This window comes from Triticum aestivum, chromosome 4D, assembly GCF_018294505.1.
Source record: "Triticum aestivum cultivar Chinese Spring chromosome 4D, IWGSC CS RefSeq v2.1, whole genome shotgun sequence".
In the NCBI taxonomy this organism is placed as follows: Eukaryota; Viridiplantae; Streptophyta; class Magnoliopsida; order Poales; family Poaceae; genus Triticum; species Triticum aestivum.
Window position 1 is genome coordinate 509,261,069 of NC_057805.1, and position 5,509 is coordinate 509,266,577.

General features: G+C 50.0%; 1 pseudogene; it reads right to left on the reverse strand.

The window, feature by feature from the left end:
- Nucleotides 1-449: 449 nt before the first annotated feature.
- Nucleotides 450-1,805, reverse strand: LOC123097198 (BTB/POZ and MATH domain-containing protein 3-like; annotated as a pseudogene).
- Nucleotides 1,806-5,509: the final 3,704 nt, after the last annotated feature.

Consider the following 5,509-nt stretch of genomic DNA (forward strand, 5'->3'; position numbering starts at 1 on the left):
GCCACGTGTCAGCAACTGGGAGCTCCTCGGGCAAGTCTATGCCGACGGCCTGGCCGTCGGCATACATATAAACTAAGCCGACAGCCAGGCCGTCGGCATAGCCTTGCCCCAGGAGAACCCAGTTGCTGCCACGTGGCAGGCCTATGCCGACGGCCTGTCCGTCGGCTTAGTTTAAATCTATGCCGACGGCTAGGCCGTCGGCATAGGCTTGCCACATGGCGAGCAGGCGTTGGTCAGCACTTGACGGCGGCCGCCGTTAGGAGGTAACGTTGCCGACGGCCAGGGTCGTCGGCATAGATGTACGGACACCGTCGGGATAGGGCCTATGCCGACGGCCTCCCGGGCTACGCCGACGGATATGTTGCCGACGGTCCTATGCCGACGGGGGCCGTCGGCATAGGCCTGTCCCGACGGCCAATCAGGGCTATGCCGACGGGTGCGATTCCGGTAGTGGGTTTAGGGTTTAGGGTTTAGGGTAGCTGCTACTGGCCATTGAGGAGGAGGAAGAAGATGACGATGACGACGACAATGACGATGATGAAGAGGAGGTGTTCGTGCACGGAACCACTGCCTGCGTCCATATTTTCTCTAAGACGTCGGACACGAAGACGCCACACGTTTCCTTGAGCTCCTTGTACTCCTCCGTTGCCACCACGGCGGCGTAGACATTGGGGTCGGACATCATGTACTCAACGCAGGCGGCCTCTAGCTGCCGGCAGCTATCTCGGCCGTGCACCAGCATCAGTGTCGTCATCACAGATCTGGCGTTCATGTTGTCTGCAAGTATCTTCTCGCGCATGAGCCTCAGCCTCTCCAGGTCGTACCGATCCGTGGCCACGAGTAAATCACCTGCCATGCCCAGGTGGTTGCCGTTTTTTTGCTTTGTGCTCGTCGGTGTAGATGAAGTGCAGCATGGCCCTGAATGTGGAGGCGGTCATGTCGTCGACAGTGACGCGGGAGCGCGCGGCGCCCTCCTTCATCTCCCTGAGCAGCTCGGCGGCGAACACCGGCGACCGCATGGCGAGCACGAGCCTGTGCGCCCGGATCTCGGTCTGCTCCTCCACCACGAACGTCACGTCCGTCGCGAAGCGCGTGTCCGACTTGTCTGCCTTCGACGACTGCGACTCATCCAGGAGCTTGCGGAGATCACGGAGGATGCTGGGCGGCGGCACGATGGAGACGGAGCAGTCCTTGGTCGCGGCCTCGTCGGCCTCCTCTTGGAGGACGTCGACGGTGCAGTGGATGGTGAGCCGGTCGTCCCTGACGTAGAGCGACTCCCGGAACGCGTCGGGGACGGGCAGCTCCCAGTAGCTTTTGCCGGTGCACTCATCGGGGTCGTCGTCGTACCCACGACCGCGGGCGGCGGCGAGGAAGGTTTTGGCCTCGGCGCTCCGCCACACGGCAGGCGGCCACCGGCGAGGACCGCCCTTCTTCTCCGGCAGTGCCGGGTCGTCGATCCGGAGGCTGGCCCTGGCGACCACGTCGTGGCCGTCGTTGGAGACGAGTGGATCTGGTCCCCGGAACCGCGATGTCGCGCGTAGGCATAGGGGTCGTCGAAGCAGCAGATGAGGGCCCAGGTGCAGCCGCCGGCCTGGAAGTCGGCCGACCTGACGGTGTTGCGGACGCCGAGGTCCTTGCGCGCGCGGTAGCCGACGATGTCGAAGCTGTGCTCGCCCCGGAGGAACGCCGACCGGTGCGCCGACGAGGTCTTGTTCAGCGGCTGCGACGGCGCCATGACGATGTTGTTGATTGACTGACTCGATCCAGGACCGACCGATGGAACGAGTATAATATGGATCTCTCATCGCTATCGACCGATATGTTGTTAGAGATTGAGTCGGAGTCTGATGCTATAGCCGTAGCCCAATGAGACACTTCTCTTAGGAAAAGTCATAGCACAACTGCTCTCCGCCAAATCCCTCTCTTTTTTTAAGTGAATTTCGGTTTTTACCCCCTACTTTAACATGTTTGAAGCAAGTTGCCTTGTTTAAAAGTTTTTCATTTGGCTTGCCCCATTTATCCTATTTACTGATTTTTTTTGCCAATTTTTATCCCATTTAGCGATCTGTCGTGTGGTTCCTGACCGATAGGTACATGTGGCATGACACGTCCCAGAATTTCTTCTCACGCTTTTCTCCATGTTCAAATGAGAGAAGTCTATATTACATCAGATGTGAAATAGCTATCTCACATCTAAATCCATAACCATTGGATGTTGTCCTGTCTTTAAGATTCGCGCACACATCTTTTTCCATCTATCCTGTCGCCTGTTTCTTCGTGCGAGCTTGATTTCGCATTGATGCATGTGTGCGCCTGGTTGTTTGTTTTTCCTCGGTCCATTGTGTCCCACGGCCAGGCTTTTTTTGTTTTTGTTGGCCTGTTATGCCCGCACAGGGCTTTGGGCTGTTATACACATGTCCTTTTACCGGGCATTAATAGGAAGGCACAGCGATTTCGTTCTTTCGTGATTAAATGTGTTGTTTTTCTTGCCTAAACAAATGTGTTGTTTTCCATGCTGGGGTGCATGGTGCATGAGTCGGTTCTGCTGTTTTTCTTTTCACTTTTACTTTTACTTTTTTGTTTATTTGTTTCAAGTTCATGAACTTTTTTTCAACACATTTAGCAACGTCTCATCTAAGTTTCTGATCGCTCGACCTGTTCGCTTTTAAAATTGTTTGTGCAAATCTTGATCTTGGATTATTTTGTCACGCACATCCTATACTTCCATGTCTTGCCGTACGTCTGGTGTCCACTTGTCATCCCGTTCGCGTTTGCGTCTTTTGTTGGGCCGACTTCGTGACGTGATCTCAAGACCCGTTTTTATTTTTGGCGTGCGTTTTATAAGTTGAAGACACGAATTGGTCACCGCTTCCTCAGTTCCATCGTCATTGTCTCTCTCCCACCCCCATTTGCCTAGGAGTAGAGCCGATGCGGGTAGGAAGGAGGTTCGATCTTTGTCCACACGTTGAAGACATGCATCTATTTCGCCTTTTGTGTTTCATTTGACAAACAACTATCCTGCAAGTCTTCCCTTGACACACAATCTTCATTTGAGGGCGGCGGAGGGTAACCACTTTTGTCCCAGTTACAACTCCATCCTCAACATGCAACCGGGTCCGTGTTTTTCCTAGTTGCAACTAGGCATGTGTTTTGTTTTCTATCCCAGTTGTAAGTGCACGCTCGACTCACAACTAGACTTCTTATTTGTCACTGTAACAATTGCAAGTTCACTCCCGACTCGCAAATGGTATCATAGTTTTGTGCAGTTGTCACGGTTGCAAGCCCGTTCATTCGCAACTAGGCCCCTAGTTTGTTGCATCCTAGTTGCAAGTCCATCCTTGACTCGCAATTGGGCTTGTAGTTCCATAGTTGTCCCAGTTGCAAGTCCACCCTCGACTGGCAACTAGGCCCATAGTTTTGTTGTCGTCTCAGTTGCAAGTCCACCTTCGACTTGTAACTCGTATCGTAGTTTTGTGTAGTTGTCACAGTTGCAAATCCACCGTTGACTCACAACTAGGTCGTAGTTTGTTTCTTCTGAGTTGCAAGTCCAACCTTCACTCGCAAATCGACCCGTGTTTTGTTTTTCATCCCAGTTGCAGGTCCACCCTTAACTCGCAAATAGGCTTGTACTTTGTTTTATCCCAGCTGCAAGTTGACTCTTGACTTGCAACTGGGCTCGTAGTTTTGTATTTGTCCGAGTTGCAAGTCCGCCATCGACTCGCAACTGGGCTCGTAGTTGTCCCAGTTGCAAGCCCACCTTCGACTCGTAACTGGGCACATAATTTGTTTCATCCCTGTTTCAAGTCGGACCCTTGACTCGCAACTAGGCTTATAGTTTCCTAGTTTTCAAAGTTTTCAGTCCAATCTTTGTTTGTCTAATTGGCTCGTAGTTGTCCTAGTTGCAACACCACACTCGACTAGCAACTGGGCATGCGTTTTCTTTTTCTTACCAGTTGCAAGCCCACCCTCGACTCGCAACTGGGATCGTAGTTTGTCATTGTCGCAGTTGAAAATTCACTCTCGACTCGCGAATGATATCGTAGTTTTGTGTAGTTGTTAGGGTTACAAGTATATCCTTGATTCGCAACTAGGCCAGTAGTTTGTTTCATCCCAATTGCAAGTCCACCCTTGACTCACAATTGTGCTTGTAGGTTCATAGTTGTCCCAATTGCAAGTCCACCCTCGACTCGCAACTGGGCCCATAGTTTTATTGTTGTCTCGGTTGCCAGTCCACCTTTGATTCGCAACTCGTATCGTAGTTTTGTGCAGTTGCCCCAATTGCAAGTCCAACCTTCACTCGCAACTCGGACCATGTTTTTTTACATCCCAGTTGCAGGTCCACCCTTAACTCGTAATTGGGCTTTTAGTTTGTTTTATCCCAGCTGCAAGTCGACCCTTGACTCGCAACTGAGCTCATAGTTTTGTATTTGTCCCAGTTGCAAGTCCGCCCTCGACTTGCAACTGGGCTCGTAGTTGTCCCAGTTGCAAGCCCACCTTCGACTCGCAACTAGAGTATTTGTTTTTATTTTCATCACGGTTGCAAGCTCACCACTTGACTCGCAACTGGGCACATAATTTGTTTCATCCCTGTTGCAAGTCGGACCCTTGACTCACAACTAGACTTATAGTTTCATAGTTTTCACAATTGCAAGTCCACCCTCGACTAGATAATTGGCTTGTGGTTGTCCTAGTTGCAACACCACACTGGACTCGCAACTGGGCATGTGTGTTGTTTTCCATCCCAGTTGCAAGCCCACCCTCAACTCGCAACTGTGATCGTAGTTTGTCATTGTCCTAGTGGAAAATTCACTCTCGACTCGCAATGGTATTATAGTTTTGTGTAGTTGTCAGGGTTGCAAGTTCGTCCTTGATTCGCAACTAGGCCCGTAGTTTGTTTCATCCCAGTTGCAAGTCTAACTTGTACTCGCAAGTCAGCCTGTGTTTTAATTTTCATCCCAGTTGCAGTCAACCCTTAACTCGCAACTCGGTTTGTAGTTTTTTTTTACCCCACTTGTAGTAAATGGGCAAGTTTTGTATTTGTCCCAGTTGCAAGTTAACGCTCAACTGCCAACTGAGCATGTGTTTTGTTTTCATCCCAGTTGCAAGCTCACCCTCGACTCGCAACTGGAGCATGCGTTTTTTGTTTTTCATCACAGTTGCAAGCATACACTTCACTTGCAACTCGGCGCATGTGCATTTTCACCTATGAAACAAAACTCAACCGAGCCAGTTGCGTGTTCATCCTAGATATGCAAATTTGATTATTTTTTGTTTTTTGTTTTTTTCTCCACATGCGTCTTTTAAAATGTTCTCCATATTTAAAATATAAATTCATCACGTCATGTGCTTGTAAAATGTTGAACGTGTATTTAAAAAAATCATCCCGTCCATAAAAAAATCGAGTGTGTCATTTTTTCCATTTTTTTCAATTTTGCCAAACAAACACTTGATTGATGCATCCATGCTGCTTTTCACGTGCTAAATAAAGGAAGAAAACATAAAGGTGAAA